The sequence below is a fragment of the Panthera onca genome, chromosome E1 (assembly GCF_046562875.1).
Source record: "Panthera onca isolate mPanOnc1 chromosome E1, mPanOnc1 haplotype 2, whole genome shotgun sequence".
Taxonomy (NCBI): Eukaryota; Metazoa; Chordata; class Mammalia; order Carnivora; family Felidae; genus Panthera; species Panthera onca.
The window spans coordinates 45787791-45812687 of record NC_138352.1 but is presented as its reverse complement, the minus strand read 5'-3'; the positions used below and the strand labels follow the sequence as shown (position 1 = coordinate 45812687).

General features: G+C 50.6%; 1 protein-coding gene and 1 long non-coding RNA gene across 3 annotated transcripts in view; one reads left to right on the top strand and one right to left on the bottom strand.

Moving 5' to 3' along the window:
* CUEDC1 (CUE domain containing 1) overlaps positions 1–24897 on the bottom strand; it is an 85729-nt gene that overhangs the window by 33156 nt on the left and 27676 nt on the right. The window lies entirely within an intron of this gene.
* On the top strand, positions 16503–24761 carry LOC132687898 (uncharacterized). Its single transcript, XR_009614319.3, has 3 exons — positions 16503–16885; positions 19168–19262; positions 24262–24761. It is a non-coding gene; the product is annotated as an uncharacterized LOC132687898 (long non-coding RNA).

Sequence of the window (24897 nt, the reverse complement as noted above, 5' to 3'; positions counted from 1 at the left end):
ACGGGAGCCCCCAGGCCCTTTCTCTCGTCCCCATCTGTGCCCAGAATTGTTTTTACAGCATCTGGTGCAGCAAAGGTGAGGTCAGGCCGACCTGACCTGCAGAACTGGCCAGAACCAGGAAGCCATGCACCCTGGCCAAGGCACGGCCTTCCCACTTGCTTGTAGGACCAGCTCCTGGAATGGAGTGCAGGGAAGGGCCTCAGGCCAGCTGGGGCTGGGAGCCCTGGCCCTGAAATCTGAAAGTCAGAGCAAGGGGGCAGGAACTCTTGGGTGTCCCATAACCAGCCTTCTTTGCCTGTAGGGGCCTCAGTCTCCACCGCTAGAGACAGAAACAGTCCCGATTCAGTCGACCTTTCCCATCACTGAAATCTCCCAGGGATGCAAGGACAGGGGTGGGGTAGGGGTGAACTGGGGCCAGAGAAAGGCACCACTGTACTAGTTACAAACCATGACGGTGTGTCTGCAGAAGGAGGTGGCTGGATCCCAGTACCCTAGGGCTGGAAGGACTGGCACCCTTTCTTAGATACAGAACCAGACCCCTTTCCCCGTACGAAATCCTCAGCAGAAGTCCATTCCATAATGACACTAAGCAGAAACCCACCCTTGCCCCCACCCCCAGCAGTTATGCATCGTCAGAGAACCTACCATTTACTGAGTGCGGGCAATGTTGCCGGTGCATGGGGTCAGTTAATCCTCACGATCATCCGGAACTGTAAATCATCGCCCTCTACCATTATCAGAGCCACTTTCCAGAGTCATGTGTGACCTAGAGGTTGTCCAGGGCTGTGCCACCTCCAACCTGCATGGCCTTACATGGCAAAGACCAGTGTGCCCGCCAAGTCTCCTGACACCCTAGTTACCTGCGAGAGTTTTAAAGTCTGGGAGAGTAACCCCCATGCTCTCATCTCCTGAGCTGTTTGCATCTCTGCCTGTTTGCCCTACTGCTTACCACCCACTCTTTGGGAAGCATAATCGTGCCTCCCTATCAGTCTCAGAAGCAATTACTCCTTGCATTAAAGCAGCATATCCCTGGGGCACCTGGGTGGCTCAGTCGGTTAAGCATCTGACTTTGGCTTGGGTCATGATCTCACAGTTCGTGGGTTCGAGCCCCACGTCAGGCTCTGTGCTGACAGCTCAGAGCCTGGAATCTGCTTCAGATTCTGTGTCTCCCTCTCTCTCTGCCCTCCCCCACCCTGCTCGTGCTCTCTCTCTCTCTCTCTCTCTCAAAAATAAATAAACATTAAAAAAAAAGTGTGTCCCCAGAGGGTGGTAAGACTGCATCAGACTCCCCCAAGGTGTTTGCTAAGAACACATATTCCCCACCCCACTACTAAAATCAGAATCTATGGGGGCATGGTCTTGGAATCTGCATTTTAACAAGCTCTCCCGATGATTCTGGTGCCCAGTAAAGCGCGAGGACCACTACGTCCTGATGCAGTATGAAACCTTTCATTCTAGTTTTAGCTCCATCGATAACCAGCTAAGTGACCTTAGGCAAGTCATTTTACCTCCTGGGCCTCCAGCTTCCCTCCATTTTCCCAGAAAAATGGGCAGGGAGGATTAAATGATCTCCAGACCTCTCTCTCCTCTGACATCCTCTGTGTCCGCCCTAAGTCCCCAGATGGTCCACAGGTGTATGAACTGAATTTTATGGACTGTTCATTCCCCGTAGCCTCCAACGTACACTGTAGGCACACATTAAAAAGAGTTCCAGTCTGATTGATTTAGGGAGATCTGCAAAAATACCTTATCTCTGGCTCCAGGCCCCAAACAAATGGCTTTTGGATTATCCATAACACGTCCCCCTCCCCTGAGTATCGACTTTCTTCATTCCAGCCTGAGCCAACCAGGACTCTGTAAACACTGGGTCTGCACACCTGGGCTTAGTCAACAGTCAGCACACAAAGGCCCTGCCAAGTCACCCCACAAGCCCAAACTCGCACCCGCTCTGTTTCTCAAGGGGAAGCACCCGGCCTGGGATGTGCGGACCCTGCACGCCCTTCCTCCCACCACAGAATGGTGGCTGGGTCAGATAGAGGGTATGGCCAGAACGGCCTCAGCCATGGGAAGTGGGCCACGAGGTATCCAGACCTAAGGGGTGTGAGGCAACAGCCTGGGAAGCACCCAATGATTGCTGGGACCTTTGAAAAGCAGCTGGGCATTCCTCAGTCCCCGGATTCCTTGATAATCACCAGTTAAAATACAGTGTATCCAGCTAGTGCTCAAGCATTGCTTACTAGCAGCAAACATATGATTGATTTGTCCTTCAAGGTCTATGCATCTTTAACAGTGGAGTTGTGGGGATTATCAGGCCCACAGCCCACGGACACAGGGTGAATTCAGCTTTGTGCCACCTTTGCATATGGTGAACCTGTATGTGTTCTCACAAAATTAACCAAGGGGAAGGACAAACAAGAAAGGCAAGAATGAGGCGCACCTGGGTGGCTCAGTCGGTTGAGTGCCCGACTCTTGATTTCAGCTCAGGTCATGATCTCGCGGTCATGGGTTCGCACCCCACATTGGGCTCTGTGCTGACAGGGTGGAGCCTGCTTGGGATCTTCTCTCTCATTCCCTCTGCCCCTCTCCCCTCCTTGTGCTTTCTCTCTCTCTCTCTCTCAAATAAAAAAAAAAAAAAAAAGGCAAGAATGAAAACCCAACTTCTACAGTGGGAAACATCTGGGAATCACTGCTAGGGTCTGCTGATTCTACTCATTTAAGGGTACCGAAATAGATCATTCTCTCACTCTGAGCGTGCTGACTGCCCCAAATGACCGTGCTTTACATGTGCTCTGCACTTCACAGTTTATAATGCTGGAGAAAGAGTCCACAGCCCTTTCCATTCAGCCGGGCTCTAGGCTGGGCATGGATGCTCCAGTAGGGCCTCACCCTGCCACTGTGTGAGGCACTTCACCTACACAGAATCCTCGAAACAATCCTCCAAGGCAGGAAGTAGATTATTTTGTAGATGAGGAAACTGAGATACAGAGGAATTAACTCGCCTGAGGTCTCATAGCCAGGAAGTGGTGAGTCAGGATTCTTCCCCAAAGCCCACACTCCCGACCACTTAGCGCACTCTCACTGTATTGCACCCTCAGAGGGCGTCTGACCTCTGCATGGGGCAAACAGGGAAACTGAGGCTCCGGTCAGCCTGGCAACGGTTCCCTACCCCCCTCCAGGTATCCCGGAGCAGGAGCAGAAGCCCTGCGTGGAGTAGGCCCCAGAGCAGGGAAATAGAAACGAAGTAGGTGCAGCCGAGCTGAGAGCTGAGCCAGTCCCGCCACATGCCTCCTCGGCTACGGCAGCCCCAGGCCCGGAGGGGACAGCGCCAAGCTCCCTCTCCCACCCGCTGCGCGACCTCCCGGTCAGGGTCTGGGCTGTCCTCAACAATCCGCTGCACGCCCCACAGGAGGAAGTGGCCACACTTGAAAATCATTAACATGCAGGGCTGAACTTGGGGCTTTTGTTCTTGAGCAAGGACTGTAACATTTCACTTTCAGGAAGGAGCTGGAAGGGTGGGGCTGGCTCGGAATTGCACAACGAAAAAAGCAGGCTCAGACACACACAGGTCCCACGTGGAAGTCTGTATAGACAAGCCCTTTGAGGAAAAGCACAAGCAAACCCACGGCCGGTCCACACAGAGGAGGCAGGCCAAGCCATCTCCACGGTCTTTTTTTTTTTTTTTTTTGTACGTTTATTTATTTATTTTGAGAGACTGTGTCATGCGAGCGAGCGGGGCAGGGGAAGAGAGAGAGAGGGGGAGAGAGAGAGAATCCCAAGCAGCCTCCGCACTGTCAGCGCAGAGCCCAATGCAGGGCTCAATCTCATGAAACCGTGAGATCATGACCTGAACTGAGATCAAGGGTCAGATGCTTAACCGACTGAGCCACCCAGGCTCCCCTTCACTGCTTTTTAAATCAGGGCGTTGTAGTCAACCATCCAGGGAAGCCAAGTAAAGGAAGGAAATAACAAGGCAGCAGAGGGGGGTGGGAACTCAGGCCTCCAACCACCCCCTCGGGGGGTGGGAGCCCCAGGTCTTCCAGAGGGATGGCTCTAACACATCTGGCTGGGAGGGGCTGCCCCAGCTCTGGGAAGCCTGCCTACCATCCCGCCTCCCACCAAGCAGGTGCCACCGCGTCACCCAGAGGCAAGGAAAGTACAGCAAACAGCCCTCACAGGCACCCCAGCAGTGTCTAGACCAACTTTTTCAGGGCGGCAGCTCTCCCCTGAGAGAGTCACATCCTGGCCACGGACAGTGGTGGGAAGGGATGTAAAGTGAATTAGTTAATCCTGGGGGAGGGAGGATGAAGTTGGGGGAGGAAAGGGAGGGAAGGAAGAAGTCAGTCAGCAGGGGAAAACCTGTTTCAAAAAAAGTAATACAACAAGAATAGAACAGGTTTTGAGCAAGTCGCCTAAGCCCTTGGAACCAGGGCTGTCCCTAGATCCCTGGGAATGGGCCCCTGCTCCCCCCACCGCCACCTAGCAGGGGTCAGTCAGAGGCTAAGGTTTTCACCTGCTCCCCTCCTGCACCTCATTAAAGCTTCACCTCCAGGCCTTCAAGGAAATTGGTAGAAATGGGATCCTTGTCCTTTGTCAATTACAAAGTAAACAGCTCTCTGGGGGCTCGCCCTCCTTTGGGGGGTGTCTTCTCACACCCTCAGACAGTCCCCTAGCTCTCATCCTCCAGGGGGCGCAGTACAAGGGAATGGGCTTGTTTAGGGCCCCCGCTGGCAGGGGCAGGCCACCCACCAGGTCCAGCTCACCCCCCTCAAAGCCGCTCTGTTTGTAAAGGGCTTTCGGGGACAGGAAGCAATAAACAGAGTCAAGCGGCCAAGATGCAGGGGCTGATTATGCAGTTTATGGATTTTCCAGGCCGCTTTGTACTCTCCCACCAGCTGCCTGGGGCTTTGCAGAAAAAGGTGCTGGCAAAAGACAGGCTGGTCCTTGGCTTAAAAGGTGGACTCTTGCCAGGCCTAAACTGGGTCTTTCCTAGTGTGTCAGAGCACTGGATGCCTTGCCAGCCTCACAAGCACCTTCTCCGTGCCCCTAAAAGAAACCCCCGCCCTGCCCCCCTCCGCACCAGAGCCCAGACTCTTTCCCTCTCTCCCTCTCTCCAGCCCACTGCTCACCTCTCCATCCAGCTCTAAGTTACTTGACTCTGGGAATTCCCAGAGGGGAGGGCGTGCCCGGCCAAGGCTGTCTCTTGGCTGAGGTGGGTGGCCCGCCCTCACAAAGAGGCTCACAGCTCAGCTTAGCTTAGCTGCCCTGGGAGAGGAGAGCAATTTGGGAAAAGCGGCCACTGGTGGGGAAGGTGGTTCTGGGCCGCATGGCCTCCCCAGTACAAAGCCCCGCTCACATTTTTCCCACATAGGCTGTGATCTGGTGAGATTGTGGCCCACGTGTGTGCAAAGCAGTAAGCTCAGTGCAGTTTGCTAGAGCAAAGAGGGGAAAGCCCCCCACTTGTCTCTCAATACCCACTAACCAATAAATAACACAGGATACACCCCCAACACGGGAAAGCATGCAGCCGAGACGTTCAGGGGCCAACAAGGAATGACAGGAGAAAGCCAAGTTACTGGGTCACGTGCACACCCACTGTTTGCACTCAGGTGTCTTGAGTGTGTACTTGGCGTATCTAGACCTGCACAGGAAGTGCAGACACCCCAGCTACTAAGTAGCAGTTATAGTAGAGGTGGGGCTGCACCAGGGGGGATCTTCTGCTGTTTACTTCCCGCCTCCCTGTATCCTTTGAAGTTTTTCAACAAACACGTATTAGCTCTGTACTTTAAAATTAAGAATTAAAAATAATAGTAATAAAGTGCACTGGTGGTGGGAATGTAAAATGCTGCTGCGCTGGAAAACACTTTGGTAGTTCCTTCAAAAGTTAAACCCAAAATTAACATATGTTCTAGAAATTCCACTCCGAAGGTATACGCCCCGAAGAACTGAAAGCAGTGATTCAAACAGATATTCGTACACACCCATGTTCTTAAGAACATTATTCACAATATCCCAAAGGTAGAAATGACCCAAGAGTCCATCCACAGATGAATGGATAAACAAATTATAGTGTATACATATGGAAGAGTGGAACATTATTCTGCCATAAAAAGGAAGGGAATTGCAATATATGCTACAACACGGACAGACCTTGAAAACATGTAAAAGCCAGACACAAAAGGACAAATGCTGTATGATCCTACTTTTATGAGCTACCTAGAATAGAGAAATTCCGAGAGACAGAAATTAGGACAGAGGTTACCGGCGGCCGAGGGAACGGGGGAATGAAGTTATGGTTTGAGGCACCCAGTTTCCGTTTGGGATGATGACCAAGTTCTGGAAGTGGATGGTGGTGATGATCGTACACCAGCGTGAATGTACTGAATGCCACCGAACTGCCCCCTAGAAGTGGTTAAAATGGTAAAGTTTATGTTATACAGATTTTACCACAGTCTTAGACAGACTAAGGTCTTTCCTTAGTAAAGACCTAAGGAAGCCAGGCAGGAGGAGGTGGCGGAATCACCAGACAGAAGGGGGCACCACTCAGGCTCTTTTCGGACACAGGGCAACCAGTGCACAGGAAATCCTGCCAGCACAGAGGGACTCTGTCCCCATCTGCATGGAGTGGGCCAGGGGACAATGACACCCCTGTTGATGAGGACTGCTCACGTGGTCCTGCAGAGTCACACATGCCATGGGGCCGCGGGGAGATGGCAGTGCAGGGATACGTTCTGGAACATTCGGAATAGGTGGGTTACGACACACTGGGAAACAGCTATTGGAAAAGGTTAGCGTGCTGGAAAATGAAGCACACGACTGAGAGCCTGGGACAGAAAGGGAGCAGGGAGGGGAGGTGGCTTGTCTGTACTGCAGGGGCAAAGGAAGAAAAGACAGAAGGAGCCTAACACAGAGGAGGATAAGAAGAGGTCTGTCTTACAGGGTGCTCTGGCAGGGGGAAATCACTCATTCATGCATTCAGCAAACATTACAGAGCGCTCCTGGGCTCTGGACACTGGGAAAATGGGAGGCAGGGGGCAGGGGGTAAGAGAACCGACACATCTGGTAAACCTCCATGCCACCACCCATCCTGCTCAAAAATATGTACATATAGGGGTGCCTGGGTGGCTCAGTCGGTTAAGTGTCTGGCTCTTGGTTTCGGCTCAGGTCACGATCCCACAGTTCGTGAGTCTGAACGCCCCATCAGGCTCTGCACTGGCAGTGTGGAGCCTGCTTGGGATCCTCTCTCTCTCCCTCTCTCTCTGCCCCTCCCTGCTCACTCTCTCTCTCAGAATAAATAAACTTATATATATATATATATGTATATCCATATATATATTTATATATATATATGGATATATATGGATATATGTGTATATATATATATGGATATATATGGATATATGTGTGTATATATATATATATATATATACACATACATATATATACACACACATATATATACACACACACATATATAAAGCCGAGAAACCCAAAACTGCCCCCAGCCTCCACCTTCTTACAGAAAGGAAAAATCCTTTTTACTTGAGGGCCAAGCTGTTCAAAAGGAAGTAAGATCAAAACTGCCAGTGTGGGCGGATCACCCCGGTGACCAGGCCTCATTCACACAAGCGTTCGGGTCGGCGAGCTACCAGGCATCAACTGGTACTGGATTCATTCCTCCTGAAGGCGAGGAGCTGGGAAGGGCAAGACCCTATGCCAGGGCGCAACAGCAGGCTTGTCTGCTGGATTGGGACTTCTCAGGTGCACGGTTTCCTGAGGTCTTACCCCGCCTGCCTTCAATTGTGCAAGGACAAAGGGAAGCCGTGCGTGGGGGCACATTTGTGGTCCGTGGCTGCTCCGCCTCATTCGAGATAAGAATATTTAAACAGTGGCCTTTGTTATAAAAGGACATTGTATCCAGGGCCTTGCTGAAATGTGTAATGTGTGTATGTGGGCTTGTAGGAAAGAGGGCGGCAGGCACTTCTGAAACATCTCGACGTGGCCACTGTGGACTTCTCAGAGACCCATTCCTTCTAGAACTGTCCAAGAAGGTAGCCACTAGTCCCATATGACATGTACATTTAAATTACAATTAATTAAAATGAAATAAAACTTAAAATTCAGTTCCTCAGGGCACCTGGTGGCTCAGTCGGTTAAGTGTCCGACTCCAGCTCAGATCATGATCTCGAGGTCTGTGGGTTCAAGCCCCGCATCGGACTCTGTGCTGACAGCTCAGAGCCTGGAGCCTGCTTCGGATTCTGTGTCTCCCTTTCTCTCTGCCCTCTCTTACTCATGCTCTGTCTCTGTCTCTCTCTCAAAAACAAATAAACATTAAATTTTTTTTTATTATAAATAAAATAAAATTCAGTTCCTCACAGACCACATTGCAAGTGTTCAACAGCCACCGAGGCCAATGCCCATCATATTGAACAGTACATATTTTAGAACATTTCCAACATTTCAGGAAGTTCTATCAGTGCTATTCTAGAACCGAAAGGGGAGCCTTCCTCCTTAGCAGTGTGAAAAGCCCTGGAGCCCTTTGTTACAATTATCTGGGAGAGACCAAGGACTGTGGGCAGCTGATCCCCGACAGAGGACCAATTCCACATCCTTTCGGGAAGGGTGGGTAAGTGCAGAGACCCCTTCTCCTGAGCAGGCAGGGCTGCGGTGAGCCCTGGGACCCCTCCCCACTGGGGTCCTCACAGAACCTCAGCTGGTTCTATGAAACTTGCCAGTCTGGGCAGAGAGAAGCAGAGGTCCAGCTAGAAGCCCAAGTCCCGGGTTCAAAACTCGCAAGGCCCTGGCCTCAGAAGCCCAGATTTGGAAAAGGCCCTCCTATTTGTCTGCCGGGAGAAAGGGTATGCTTCATATCATCAGGGCTCATCTTCTGTCCCCTCTCCTAGGTGTGCCCCGTGGTGGCCCTGGCACTGCCTCCTTGGGCTTGTCCAAAACAATAGGAAAGAGAAGAAAAGAACACCTGAGGCAGAGGGGCCACGTGTATGGGGGGAGGGGGGACGGTAAGTGCTTATTAAAGAAAAAAACAGTATTTTAAGGAAACTGATGGACCGGGCTAAGGAAAGGGATTCTGAGAAGTAAGCATTATTGGGTGTTTGGGTGTCTGTCTTTGAACCAACCGGAGACAGCAGGACTGGTCAAGGCACCCCCCGGCCCAGCACACACCGCACAGGATGACGGAAGATGGTGTCAGACACACCTTCACTCTTTTTTTTTTTTAATTTTTTTTTATGTTTATTTTTGAGAGAGACAAAGAGACAGAACGTGAGCAGGGGAGGGGCAAATGAGAGGGAGACACAGTATCCGAAGCAGGCTCCAGGGTCTGAGCTGTCAGCACAGAGCCCGACACGGGGCTCGAACTCATTGACTGGGAGATCATGACCTGAGTTGAAGTCAGACACTTAACTGTCTAAGCCACCCAGGAGCCCCTACACCTTCACTCTTAACGTGACCGATCTCCTTCAGAGTTTCCCCATTTCAGTCAAGGGCCATCACCGGTCTCCCCAAGCGTGTTCTGGCCTAGCCCTGAAAGTCAACCAACACGAACCATCAATCTGTAGTTTCTCCAGCAAGCGGCAGATGGAGGCTGGGGGCTGGGAGGCAGGTGAGCAGACAATGCACAAAGTGTGGGAACGATGGGGAACGGAGACCTGAGGGGAACCTCTGAGCCTGGGTTCTGCTCCTGGCTCTGCCACATAGCTCCTTGAGCAACACCTTCGTCCCCTGAACATTTTCCATAAATAAATAAATAAATAAATAAATAAATAAATAAATAAATAAGAGAAAACTGCTCTAAACAAATGTAAGTTTGTTACATTCGTGCCAAGAAAGGAGACTTGGCCGGACTCCTGGGTGGCTCAGTCAGTTAAGCGTCCGACTTCCGCTCAGGACATGATCTTGTGGTTCATGAGTTCAAGCCCCATGTTGGTCTCTGCGCTGACAGTGTGGAGCCTTCTTGGGATTCTCTCTCACTCTCTCTCTCTCAAAGTAAATAAATAAACTTAACAACAAATTTATAAAAAAGAAAGGAGACGTGGCCAGCCACTCCATAACCCCTCCACATGCCACACACTGACTTTTGCAGTAATCACGTCTGTGCACTTTATTGTTCAAATGTACATCCCTGGACACTGTACTTTTAGTCTTGCCTGTTGTTTGTCCTTTAAGCCCATTTTAATCTACAGCTTCCCCCGTCATCTCCCCTTTTTTTGCCCCCTTATAATTTGTGAATTGATGAGCCCAGGCCATGTGACTATGGGCTTCCCTAACTGTCTGAAGTTCATGGACCAAGTTTCCTTTTCTCTCTGGGCCTCAGGTACTCCTTCCTTACCAGCAATGCCTCTGGGCAATTTACAGGGCTCTTACGACAATAAAAGAGACAGCCTGAAAGCACATCAGGAAATGCTTACAATATTTTGTTAAGTAAGAATGCAGGATGCAAATGGATACATATGGTATGCTTTCAGCCCTGTCAAGGAAACACACATAGGGGGACGGGTGGCAGGAAACACGCTGTCTCTCGATAGTTGTCTTGGATGGTAGATTTCTGCGTCCCGCCCCTACCTTTCATTCCTTCTTACATTTTTTCCATGATCAGCATATAAGTGTGACAGGGCACAAGTCATTTTAAACGTTTAAAGAAAAGAGTGCTTTGTTTATTTATTTAGAGAGAAATAGACAGCAGGCAGGGGAGGGGCAGAGAGAGGGAGGGAGACAGAGAATCCCAAGCAAGGTCCATGCTGTCAGCACAGAGACCAATGCAGGGCTCGAAATCACAAACCATGAGATCACGACCTGAGCTGAAGTCAAGAGTCTGACACTTAACCGACTGAGCTACCCAGGCGCCCTGAAAAGAATGCTCTTAAAGTGGGGCAAACCTCAAGTTTATCCCATGCCTGCTTCTCTGATGTCTCCTAGCGCTCTCCCGTCCCCCTCCTGTCTTCTCTCTGTGCTGCCAACAGAAGGACTCATCTACGATATGCCGATATGCCGTGTCACTTCCCAGCTCCTCTCTCCTGGAAAGATCAGACTCCTCCCTTTGTCTGCATCAGCAGTGGCCACACTCAGAGAGCATTGGGGTCACCGGCAGGGCTCTTGAACACACGCTGCTGGGCTCTAACCCACAGCTCCTGTTCCCTAGGTCTGGGGTGGGGCCCCCAAATTTGCATGTCTAGTAAGTTCCCAGGTGATGCTGACACCACTGGTCCAGAGACCACACTTTATTTTATTTTTGAGAGAGAGACAGAGAGAGAGGGAGAGAGGGGGGAGAGGGAGAGAGAGAGGGAGACCGAGAATCCCAAGGAGGCTCCACTGTCAGCGCAGAGTCCAATACGGGGCTCGAACTCACGCGAGACCATGACCTGAGCTGAAATCAACCAACTGATCCACCCAGGCGCCCCCAGAGACCACACTTTAGAACACTGATTTGCACCTCTCCTCCGTCTCCTAAACAAGCCCTGTCCAGCTTTCAAGAGCTAGTGCAAGTTCCCCTTTCCATGAGGCAGTCCCTGGAAACGTCAGCCCATATCGATCTGTCTCTGTTCTTCTAGACCATCCCTAGCACTGAAAGTGTTCTGGTGGTCTGGAAAAGGGGAGAGAGCACTTAGTGGCCATGTGGATGGGCAACGTGGCACTTTTGCCATTCACTGCCTCCTTCCATCGTATCAGCTCTTAAAAGCAGGGGCTGGGGGGAACATTTCTTCAGTGACCCCACATTATCCAGGAGGTATTCTAAATGTCCCAGGAGAACTGAATCTGTTTCACTCACACACAGACTCCTAACGATGCACCCGTTCATTCACTGTCAGTCAAAAAATACTTAGGGGGCACCTACTGTAGGTCGGATACCCAAGAGGAAAATATCTTTTTTTCGTGGAGAACAAGAATTACAATAGCATACGTTGCCACAGAAGCCTGCAGAAAGGGCTCCTCCCACCTCTGCAGCCCCAGAGACGGCTACCCACACACCACCTTGGCCTGAGAGGTGACCACAGCTGTGGTCACACCCATGTGTAGCCATGGTGAAGGTTTGCTTGCCGTTTGCAGGCTTCATTTTTCCCTGGCTAAGCCACCCAGGACTTCCTGGAGACAAGATTTATGGGCAGGTATTGGTAGGAGAACAGATTTTCAAGAAAGTGGGCAGAACAATGGTTGTGAGATAGGGAAGCGGAAGGGACTCCATTTTAGAAAGGCTCCATTTACACATGCTCCGTATCCCACCTTGCGTCTAGGTAAACCAGAGAAGCTACGTTCCCACTGCAAGGGGGAAACAAGGAAGTTAATCATTCTCTGAGTCTCGTCCCAGGCCCCCAAGACACATGACACCATCTAAGAAGAACCAGATCTCAGACATGTTCCAGGGCATTAGCTTCGAACAAACCTTGGCCCACGCTGGCATCAATACTCCCTCCCTTTGATGATTTATGAAACAACACCTATTGTTCACCTGACACTCACTTTGGATTGGACCCTATCCCGGACTCCTGAAGGAACACGTACCCTGGACCCCTTTCCAATATAAACCCCTAAGCCCAAGAGACAACTTTCCTTTCTGAGTCTTTCAGACAACACCGTCTGCTATACCCTATCACTTAAGCTGTTTAGTAAACCCTGCTTGCATTTGATTTCTATCCTGCATGAAGCCAAGGACCCTCTTGACTCGTCCTGTGCCCCCCCCCACCCCCCACTGCCCCGGGTCCCTGGACTGCTAGCCTATGTCAATTGTGATGACACAGGCCTGGAACCCAAGGGAGGGAGGCAAGAAGATACCCTGCCTTATAATAAAAAGGTAGCGAATGTCTGAGGAGCAGACCGTTGTCCCACTTCTGCAAACATCTGGGGCTCTGGGCACTGAGGCTTCTGCCTGGCGAGACATTCTGAGCAGGCTGAAGATCCCATGGACTCTATAAGGCAGATGTTGGCTTCTCCTTGGGCAACTTCTACTTCTTTGCGCCCCCATTTCACTAGCTAACAGTATCTTTTTAAAAAGTAGTAAAGCCCCAAACAAGATGATAGAGATCCCCATTGGAAGAATAAAAGGAGAGATTTAAAAATAAGCAACAATAATGCCTCCTGTAAAAGTAAAATAAAAAAACTGCAAGGAGACCAGGCAGGGGGGTCTGTGCCCCCCGCCCCTCTGTGCAACAGGACCACGGGGTGGGGGGGGGGTGCTTGTGAAAGACAAAGGTCCAGGGCCCCGTACTGAATCAGAATTTCCTGACGAACAGGCAATTCTCATTCCCAACCATCCCCACCCCAAGCAAGTCAAAGAGGTTCAGGGTATTCTGGGGGCTTCTATTTAAAAGACACTACCCCTCCCCCCCACCCAGCTCCCCTGAAGTGAGTAGCAAATCATTATCTAAGAAGGGAGAAGGGAGGGGCAGGGGCTGTAGGGAAAAACATCACCAGAACCTAGAGATCAGCTGGAGAGGAGAAGGAATGTCAACATTGAGGTACTCTTAGTTTCCGCCCCCCAGCCCCACCCCGGGGCACACTCAGAGATCTGGTTCTGGAGAGGAGATGCCATCCTCCTAGTTCAGGCGGACCTGCCCTCCAGGAACCTGCTGATTTAGCCAGTGCCTGTCCGAGTCCTGGGTCACGGCTTCCTCTGACCACCGCTGATCCTGGCACATTTCCTGATGCTCCTTTTTTTTTTTTTTTTTAATGTTTATTTATTTATTTTGAGAGAGAGAGAGAGAGAGAGAGAGAGAGCAAGCAGAAGTGGGGCGGGGGAGGGCAGAGAGAGAGGGAGACAGAGAATCCCAAGCAGGCTCCACGCTGTCAGCACAGAGCCTGACGTGGGGCTCCAACCCACACACCGTGAGATTGTGACCTGAGAAGAAATCAAGATTCAGACGCTTAACCAATTGAGCCACCCAGGTGCCCCTTTCCTGGTGCTCTTAATGCCTTGGCCCCAACAGCCTCACCCTGATCAACTGCAACTCTTTATCTCAGGATTCAGTTTGCAGTCCTCCTCCTCCAAGAAGTCTTCCCAGAGGCACTCTTTGGCTCACCCCCACGCAGCCTTGGCCTGTTAGATTCTTGTTGCACCATCAGCACGTCACGTATCACAATCACCAGTGTGCGGCTGACCGGTGGCCCCAACAGGCCGGTGCCCACCTGCAGGGCAGGGATTGTTCTGGTCTCATTCAGCTCTTCCGCCCCAACACTTAGGTCAGTGCGCAGCATAAAGCGGACAAGCAATATGGGTATTTACGCTGACCAGGAGAAAGGGGGAGGGGGTTTTAAATCAAACAGCTCCACTAGGCAAATTTTTTTAGTTCTAGCAAATACTTGTTTTAGCACTTCCCACGTGCCATGGAGAAGCCTGAGGCCCAGGGAGGCACAGTGGGAGAGCTGGGCAAGAACCCAGGGAGCATGGCTCCCCGCTCCTTGCTCTCAACCAGTCTGCTAGGGCATGTGGGGTTCAAAGGGAGAAAGAGTAACACCCAGAAAAAAACCTGCTACCTCCGAAGCCCTCGCTCCCTGAGGTGTAGGGGTCGCAGCAGCTCATACCTCGCGCTTTGGACAAAGCACGGATCCAGGTTGCGGAGAGACCAGGCGTCAGCGGTTCCAACTTGGAGCAGAGGTCAGGTGAGAAACAGGGACAGGGACAATGCCGTCCAAGACCTTGGCGTAGAAAGGCTTTTCTCCCCCACACCCACATCTCTTCGGGAGCAGCAGAGGGGTCGCCTGCACGTGCCCCACCCGGCCTGTCTGGGCCAGGAACAATGAGGAGGAGGTCCCACTAGCCCAGGGGCTTTACTCCAGAGAGGCTGTGCAAAAAAGCAGGAACGCTGAGTGGCATAACAGCAGGCAGGAAATAAAATGTATTCAGGCTCAACTGGAGTGACTGAAAATGAACCACAGGACAGGTGCACAGTGAGGTGTATTCCCAGAGCCTCCATTTAATTTTCACACCAACCCAATGAGACAGCTACTATTCTCCTTGTCTTACCAACAGCAAACTCGGGCATTGTTCTGCGGGAAGGAGAGAAAGCGAGAAGGCAACCCTCCAAAATGGGGTGTGTCTGGCCAAGGCTGAGCAGAGATTTAAGGTCCTTTGAGTAAAGCATTAAGGATACTTGCTCTTTGTTCTCTATCTTTCCTCCAGCCAGGACAAAATGAGATGGGATTGAAGTTAGATTCCATTAGAAACTTGTTGACTATGAAGAGGCATTAGAGAGTTCACGCTCCAGCACAGAAACCTGAAAGTTGTAGCCCCACCATGTACCCATTCTGTAGGCAGGAGACTGGACAACTTGACCTTTACCACCACTAGCGAGTGTATCTCCTAACATGCTCAGGAGTCTCCTCAGGGAATTTTGCTCCAGGTCCAGTGTCGAGGGAGGCTTTCAGACAATGCAAAGCCAAGGCTAAATACAACCTTTGCTTCATTTGACAAGCAGCTGGGTAGAGTTCAGATATGAAAATGAAGTTTGGAGTTTGCTGATTCAATCAAGAAGTGGATGTGACTGGGGCGCCTGGGTGGCTCAGTCGGTTAAGCGTCCGACTTCGGCTCAGGTCACGATCTCTCGGTATGTGAGTTCGAGCCCCGCGTCGGGCTCTGTGCTGACTGCTCAGAGCCTGGAGCCTGTTTCAGATTCTGTGTCTCCCTCTCTCTCTGACCCTCCCCCGTTCATGCTCTGTCTCTCTCTGTCTCAAAAATAAATAAACGTTAAAAAAAAATTAAAAAAAAAAAAAAAGAAGTGGATGTGACCGCCTTAAGGTTAGCACGAGTGCAGTATTGCCAGAAGCCTACTGTGTCGTCTATTGGATGACGGAGTTGGTCAAAGCAGTGGTGACCAGAGGTGACTGTGGGAAATACGGCAGGCAGGGCTCAGGCAGGACACTGCTGCTTCGAAGCCCACCCGCCCATGAACTTCTGGGAGGGTTCTGAGAACACAGAGCGGATCTGCTGTCGCCCCAGGCTGCTGGGGCCAACCCTGGGGCTTTGACCTGGAACAGAAGGTTCACCTACTAGACTGTGATCAGCCAGGGATGCAGAATACCTTGGGCAGGAGGAGGGGGAGCTTGGGAGGAGGGGGGCTGGATCAGAAGCACGAGGTTCAGTCTAAAGAGAGGTTCCTGATTCTGAAGGTTCATCGCAAACCAGGTAACTCAGTGGTTTGAATCAAACACAGCATTTACTCTTCACCATGGGACAATCATGTGACACTAATTTAGCAGAGTTTACCCAAATGTGGGGTTTCCTTAAGGTAAAAGGAGTCTAAGTACCAAAGAGGTTTAAAACCTCCCACCCTCTCTCTCTCAGAAGACACCAAGGCCCGCAAAGGTCAAAGTCCTCGCCCCACAGGTCCTGCCAAAGGATCAGTGCTGTTGTCACCTTTCCCACCCAGCCTCCCGTCCCGTCCCCCCCCCCCCCCCCCCCCCCCCGGCCCCTGCCGCCCTGGCAAGCAGCTGCCCCTGAAAATACAAAGGGCCCAGGAGGGCTGAGTATCTACAAACCACTGCGGGGTCCCCTCCCTCTGACAGCCTCATGATGCGGCAACCACGAAGGGAGGCCAGGCCAGGCTCCAAGTCTTGGAGTCCCCGCTGGAGGACTGATGAGAGCTCCCCACCCTTGGTGCTCCCGGCTACCAGAGTCCCCCTGTAAATCCCTGCGCTGCCCCCACCTCTGTCTTTGATGCCAAATTGGGGGGGGGGGGTGGAGAGCAAAGAAAAATCCCCACTAGGCATCGATTTGCCCCAGGCAAACGCAACACAAAGGCTGCACCTGTTTCCATGGAGACACGACTGGCGGAGCAAAGGAACAAAACAGAGCGAGAAACACAAACCCGTCACCACCTTCCGGGCGGCATGATCGATGTTGGCGGGCTAGAGCCCTGACAGGAAGACGGCGGAAGGATTAAAGGTAATCAGAAGATCTAGAAGCCATACCCTGAGCTTTTTCAGTTGGTAGAGAGGGAGGTGAGAAGCCTCTCCACCCCCCAGGCCTACGAACGAGCCTGGCCCCACTCTTGAGAAAGTTCCCCAACAAAAAAAAATCCCGGATAGAAATCCAAAGTGAGCAATTATTCACTTTACAAAAGGATTCTTTGCTTGACAAAGGGATTCCTTGGAACAGCAAAAGCCCATGGTGAATTGGAGCGTTTATTTTGTTTCACTATTTCCGTGTCTGAGGCTGAGGACAGAGAGCCAGGGAGTGACTTCCAGCTGAAAGTTTGTAAGAAAAGATGACAAAATTCCCAAGGGGAAGGGATGGAGGGGTGGGGACAAGACTCTTTATGAAATATCTGCTGGGAGGGGCCCGTGAGAAACGGAGACGGGCCAGCTTGGAAACAGAAGGGTGAGTAGGCTGAGCGTCTGTGGCCCCACGCACACCCAAAGAGCACCCCCAAAGAGCGCAGGAACCCGCAGCAGGAGGGGCCAGGCAGGTGGACCCCAAAAGCAGGGCACTCTCAAAGCTATTAGCTGAGGGGAAACGTGGGGAGCAGAAGGGGGCAGTCTTCAGCAAACCCCCCCCACCCACCCCGGGCACAAGGCCGGAGGCTTGAAATGCTCCCGGGAGGGTGAAGGCCAGAGGAAGATGCCAACCGCAGGCTCAGCAGATGGCAGGGGCCCAGGGCAGTAATGAGAGCCTCCGGGCTGGCTCTCGTCAGTCATCAGGTGACACATATTAAGCGCCCCTCCGCACGTGTTGCCATCCTAGGAAGGAGACGATGCCACACACTAGCACAGCCCTGCCCTTGGAAAGCCTCAGCTGGGACTTCACTCCACTCAGTTTTTTCTCCTGACTACAATTCCTACGGAGAACAAAAAACAAGCATAACAGCAACAATAATATTTACTGAGCATGCTGTGTGGGCCAGACACTAAATAGCTTTTGTTTCATTGACCCTCTCAACCGGCCCAGGAGGGAGATACTATCCTTATCCCGGTTTCCTGAGGGGGAGACAGGCACAGAGAGGTAAGAAACTTGTCTAAGGTCACTCAGCTAGTAAATGGCAAAGCATGGTGTGCCCGGCCTCCAAGCCTGTGAACACTCGGCCAAATGCCTGCCACATCAGCCCATTTAGCAGAGATGCTGAGGACGAGAGAGTGCAAGTGACTTTCACTGAGGCAGGGGATGAGCTCTGAAGACCAGCTCTTCTGACCCACCCAAGGCTTTTTTGCCTTGTGATGCTCCCCCTGGGAAGGCCAGTGGCTTTCTTGGTGGGGTACGTGGACTGGCGTGTGGCCATGAAGTTAGTCTCCTGTTCTGGGCCTCAGTTTACCTGTAACAAGGAGGTATATAGTGTGAGCTCTTGCCATCTCACTGGGAAAAGGGGAGCTGGGAAGAGACAATGGGGCATGGGTCCAAGGTGTCACTGGGGAGCCCACAGGAGGAAGACTCCAGCTCCAGCAAAAGAGTCCCAAAGGCCCACAAGCTCTGGAGTGAGCGGTATAACATTTGCAGAGCAAAACCCTGGGTAGCATCTCTGGTGGGGCACCTGGTTTAGTGTTCTTCCCACCAGCATACATCTGGGAAATGCGGGCACTTCCCGGGGTGTTGGCTTTCAAGGAATCAATTTCCAAAACCTCATTTCCACAGACAGTCTGCTCACTTGCTCACTCTTTCTTTCTTTCTTTCTTTCTCGTTCTTTCTTTTTTCTTCCTTCCTTCCTTCCAAAAAAATTTTTTTTTAATTTATTTTGAGAGAAAGAAAAAGCACCCATCAGGATGGGGCAGAGAGAAGGGAGAGAGAATCCCAAGCAGGCTCCATGCTGTCAGCACAGAGCCAACGTAGGGCTCAAACTCACAAACCAGGAGATCATGACCTGAGCCGAAATCAAGAGTCAGATGCTTAACCGACTGAGCCACCCAGGCGCCCCAGGTAGTCCTTTCCAAAACGAGAAAAGACGGTGCTGGGAACCATCTGGATCTACAGCTCTCTTTTCATGATGGCCCTCCTAAACATTTCCCAAAAGAAAGACCCACCCCTAGCCATCCTAACTGCACGCTGGTGCTCTCCGTGGAGGGGGGGTGGGCGGTGAAAGCCACCAGACAAACAAAGGGACTACTGGAGAATGCAGCCCCCGTGGGGGGGGCGGGCGGGGGGGGGGGAGTCCCCAGGGGATGGACATTGAGAAGGGAGCTGGCCTTATTTTACCAAGGCCTTATCTACCTCCTTACCTACCCATCTGTTTATTTCAGGGTTAGGATCGGGAAGCAAGGAAGCGGACACAGGGACACCCGTTTAACACATTTATTCAAATCGCAAAATGAAGTCTGACTTTTTCTGACACAAAGTAAGATTTGGCTGAGGGCTCGAACAACGAGGTCCAGTCTGCCCATTAGGAATTATGACAGACATTTTCCGTAGTTGCATGGGCTGAGCCTGCTGTGTTAGGGCTGTGTTTGACAAAAATATATTCGAAGCAAGTAGGTGACATACCGTCAGCCTGGTAATACACTCTACTTAAAGTTATGATAGAAGTCTTTACATGTGAATTTTAAAAATGTGTAAGGGGATACAGTTTGTCAAAATTTCCCTGGCACCACCCTCAGAGGCTCTAGCTCCCGCTCCGCAGACAAGAGAAGTCAGCTACAGCGTATATACAACAAGCACCAGACCTGGAACCTGGGTGTAAGTTTGTTTCTGCTACTTCTTAGCTCTGTGGATCTGGTTAATTCACTCAAAAACTCCCCGAGCCTCAGTTCCCTCATAAGTAAAGAATACCATACAAAGCGTATTAAAAATCCTGATGATGACGATGGTGATTATGACACGGAACGAATAATGGAGAAGTGCATCAGTACAGACAGTTCCAAATACTAGCCAACCAGCAAGCGTTTTCTGTTTGGCTTAGACAACATAATGGTGTTCATCTCTAGGTCACACTAATAACTTATATTTATCGGGCGCTCACTACGTGCCAGGCACTGGAATAAATGCTCCACGTGCCCCAGATCATTTTGTTTTCACAAGAATCCCATGGATAAGGTGTCCTTCTTATCCTCTTTGTACAAGCACAGAAAGCTTACACACTTGCCCAGCTCAGTCACCTGGCAATGAAAGGCCCGGCAGGTGTGTTTGAGCCCAGGGCCTGTGCTCTAAACCCTTCCTGCTTAAAATGTGGCCTACAATTGGCAGAATCTGTGCCAACTGGGAGCTGATTAGAAATGCAGGATCTGGGGCGCGTGGGTAGCTCAGTTGGTTAAGCATCCAACTTCAGCTCAGGTCATGATCTCACGGTTCATGGGTTGGAGCCCCGCTTCGGGCTCTGTGCTGACAGCTCGGAGCCTGGAGCCTGCTTCCAATTCTGTGTCTCCCTCTCTCTCTGCCCCTCCCCTGCTCGCACTCTGCCTCTCAAAAACAAATAAACATTAAAAAAAAAAAAAGAAAAGAAAAGAAATACAGGATCCTAGGACCTATACCAGACCTGCTGAATCAGAATCTGCATTTTAGAACAATCTATGGGTGATTCATATGCACATGCAAGTTGGAGAATCACTGCTTTAAACCCCCAGTCCGGCTGATTTACCACCCTGGTTTTATCTTGCTGAAGGTAATATTAGAACGTTTGCTTTCTCTACACACATGCACTCACAGCTGGCAATTAAAGCAAGCAAGATGGTTAGGGATTATAATAATCCATCAGTAACACGTGCAAAATGCATTTTTTTTTAACGGACTAGGAGCATTCACATCAAATTATCATCAGTGGTTGCTTCTGAAGAGTGGGCTAGGGAGAGGGTAGCCAAAGGGGGCTATTTATTTGTATCATTTGAAATTTTTAATGAAAGTAATATAGTTGTGCATTGGCTATATAATTTAAAAGGAAACCATGTTTTAAAACAGAAGTGCAGGGGCGCCTGGGTGGCTCAGTCGGTTAAGCATCGGACTTCGGCTCAAGTCATGATCACACGGTTCATGAGTTCGAGCCTCACATCGGATGAGCTCGAGCCCCGCTTCAGGTGAGCCCCGCTTCTCTCTCTCTGCTCTCACGGGATTCTCTCTCTCTCTCCACCCTCACTCACTGCGCCCTTTCTCAAAATAAATAAATAAGTAAAACACAAGTGCAGATGACTGAAACTGACTGTATTTTATGAGCTACACCTACACCAAGGCTATGACAGCGTCCAGCTCCAGACCCTGGAAGGCCCAAGGAGGGAGTCACCAGAAAAGCACTGGTGGGACACAAGGACTGCTGTGCTTGGGGTCTGAAGACCCAGATTCCAGGCCAGGCTATGCCCCAATTTGCTGTGGGGCCTTAAGGCTCTCATTTAGCATCTGTGGGCCTGTGCGTCCTCTGCTACATATCGGGGGTCATTCACACACTCTTTGGGCCCCACAGAGATGGTGCAGGGATCAGCAATGCAGTGACATGCACAAAGGCCCCTGAGAATAGCAAGGTGCCATACAATACAAGGGCGAGGAGTTTTCTTAAAAAGAAAAGCAATGAAAGAAAAAAAAAAAGAAGCAGTGAAACACCCACCCTTGCTCATTCCATTCCCTCAACACAGCGATTCCATGACTTTATAAGGAAGATGCACACAGTAACCTGGATTTAGATTCCGTGGGAGCCTCAGGCTGATTTTCAAATCCTTATTCGAACTCAGAAGTTAGGTTTGGACATGGTTCAAAACATGAAAGAAAGGGCCATTTCTCAATGTCTGGCCCATTTTCTTTGCACTTCTCGCCTGGTTTCTCTGCAGGCTCACAACTCCCGGGGAGGTTCCGCTTCAGGGTTCTGTGTACTCCCCCCTCCACCGTGCGCTGACTCCCCCATGGCAACCATCCCCAGCGCGGTGGCCTCCCGGCTACTCCTGGAGCAGATGACTTAGGGTCTGCGGTCTGGCTTGCTTCTGGCCAATGCCTCAGTCTCCCCACTGTTATCGTAGAAACTCAGATTTGCAGAACTGGAAGGAGCACTGCTCATCTGGAGGAGTGCGGAGTTTGGGGACACAGGGACACAGGGACTTGGTGGAACCCACCGCTAGCTTCACACAGACAGAGCTGGGCTGGGGCTCTATGACCTGTGGAAATACCTCCCTTCCCTGAGATTTCTCTATCATTGTCTGCCATTCACCCCACCCCTCCATCCCTTCATTCTTTTTTTTTTTAATGTTTTTTTTTTAATTTTTTTTTTAACGTGTATTTATTTTTGAGACAGAGAGAGACAGAGCATGAATGGAGGACGGTCAGAAAGAGAGAGGGAGACACAGAATCTGAAACAGGCTCCAGGCTCTGAGCTGTCAGCACAGAGCCCGATGCGGGGCTTGAACTCACGAACCGCGAGATCATGACCTGAGCCGAAGTCGGATGCTTAACCGACTGAGCCACCCAGGCGCCCCTTTTTTTTTTAATGTTTAATGTTTCTTTTTTTTTTTTAATGTTTATTTTATTTTTGAGAGAGAGACACCAAGTGTGAGCAGGAGAGGATCAGAGAGAGAGGGAAACATGGAATCCGAAGCAGGTTCCAGGCTCTGAGCTGTCAGCACAAAGCCCGATGCGGGGCTCGAACCCACGAACTGTGAGATCATGACCTGAGCCAAAGACGGACGTTAAACTGACTGAGCCACCCAGGCGCCCCCATCCCTTCATTCTAGGAGACACATGAATCTGAGGGCTAAAAGCTGCTGTGCCTTTCCTCGAACTAAATGATCCCCAAGCCACACCATCTGAAAGTACCATTGAAACTGAGGCAGGAAAGAAAAGAACCCGCTGCCGGATTTTCCAAGGAGAACCAGACCCATCTGAACCATCCCGAGCTTCAGTATAGCGTCTGGGCAGGCAGTTCCAGCCCCACCACTTACGTGGCCTTGGGGGCCTTGCGTCACTTCTCTGAGCCTCAGTGAGAGGGCTACAACCTTCAGGTTTAAGTAAAGATCCTAGATAAAGGTAAAGAACCTTCATGCAGGATTCTAGATAAAGCTAAAGACCTTCATCCAGCACGCTAGGTAAGGGTAATGACCTTTCTGCAGAGTAGAAGGTCAATAAACAGCAACTAGCACTCTCATGATCATCGTCATTTACGAACATCCATCCCAAAGATAAGGGTCTAAACTAATTCTCTGCTACAGCTGCATATTAGAATCACTGAGGAAATTTTTTTCTTTTTTAATACCAGTGCCCAGGGGAGCCTGGGTGGCTCAGTCTGCTAAGTGTTGGACTCTTGGTTTCAGCTCAGGTCATGATCTCATGGTTTAGTTCACGGGTTAAAGCCCTGCATTGGGCTCTGCACTCACAGTGCAGAGCCTGCTTGGCATTCTCTCTCTCTGCCCCTCCCTCACTCTCTCTCTCTCTCTCTCAAAATAAATAAACAAACTTAAAAAAACAAAACAAAACAAACAAACCAAAAAACCACCAGTGCACAGATCTTATCCACAGTGATTCTGATTCAGTGGTCTGGGGAAGGACCTAGGGAATCAGTACATTTTTTACAGCTTATACTTTTTTTTTAACTGTATTTTTTAATGTCTATTTTTTTTTAACGTTTATTTATTGTTGAGAGACAGATCATGAGCAAGGGAGGGGCAGAGAGAGAGGGAGACAGAATCTGAAGCAGGCTCCAGGCTCTGAGCTGTCAGCACAGAGCCCGACGCGGGGCTCGAACTCACAAACCACGAGATCATGACCTGAGCCTAAGTCAGGACATGTAACCGACTGAGCCATCCAGGTGCCCCTATGTCTATTTATTTTTGAGAGAGAGATCGAAAGAGAGAGAGAGAGAGAACGAGAGTGAGTGAGGGGCAGAGAGAGAGGGGGGCAGAGGATCCGAAGGGGCTCTGCGATGATAGCAGAGTGACCAATATAGCGCTCGAACCCACGAACCATGAGATCATGACCTGAGCTGAGGTCAGACTCTTAACTGAGCCACCCGGGTGCCCCATTTTTACAGCTGATTCTAACTTCACCTGGCTGAGAACTGATCTAAATCAGTGCCTCCCAACCTCTAACATATACACGAACCTCCTAGGGATTTTGCTAAACTCCAAGTCCTGACTCAATAGGTTTGATTTGAGGCCTGAGATTCTGCATTTCCAACTAGCTCCCAGGTGATGTCGATGCTATGGATCCGTGGCCTCCAGAGGAATGGCATCCAAAACTCAAGGTCTTGGGAAGACGGCTGGAAAGTCTGTAAGATTCTTCTCTGGACACTCAAGAGCCAGCTCAGTCTAGCCAGGCTGGAGTTCAGTGCCTGCTGGAAGCAGCCAACTTTGTGACCTTAGTTAGGGTGGCAGGACCCAGAAGCAAAGCCTGTTCCCAGATGACTCTCTTGGGCTTCCTGTTGGCTTTTTTAGGTTCCAACAAGAGCCTGCAGACATGTGTGACCAAGAAGACATACTTGCAAATTAATCATGACACCACACCCAGCATTCATGTGGAGCTGCCTTCTCCAGACCAGCCAAGGATAAAGCCAAAAGGAAAAGGCCCCAGTTACTTTCACTTGAATGAGCGAGGTGTAGGAGAACATGGCCTGTCTTGGCAGAATGTCCTAGCCAGGAGCTGAAAACGATGTCAGCTCTGGTCTGCCATACTTCTCTGATCGGCCCAACAGGAAAGCTTCCTGCCTAGAGCTGGCTAGGTAAACACACAGTTGAAGAGACTCCAGGAAAACGTGAGCAGGGAGGGGACTGGGTGGGCAAGTCCCTCTGGTATTTTGTGACCCTGAACAATATCCACAAAACAAGACTGAGGGAGCACCTACTATGTCACAGGGAATTTTACAGAAAGACTCTCATGCGATCCTTGTATCAGCTTTGCAAGTCAGGCATCGCTGTTTTCATTGGATATTTGAGGAAGACTGTTTTCATTGGATATTTGAGGAAGACTGAGCAACAAGGGAACATCAGAGGACAGAGCCAGGACTGGAACCCAAGCCTGGCCAATCCTTCCTGCCTAGTTACACTACTGCACCAAACTCAAATCTCTCAACG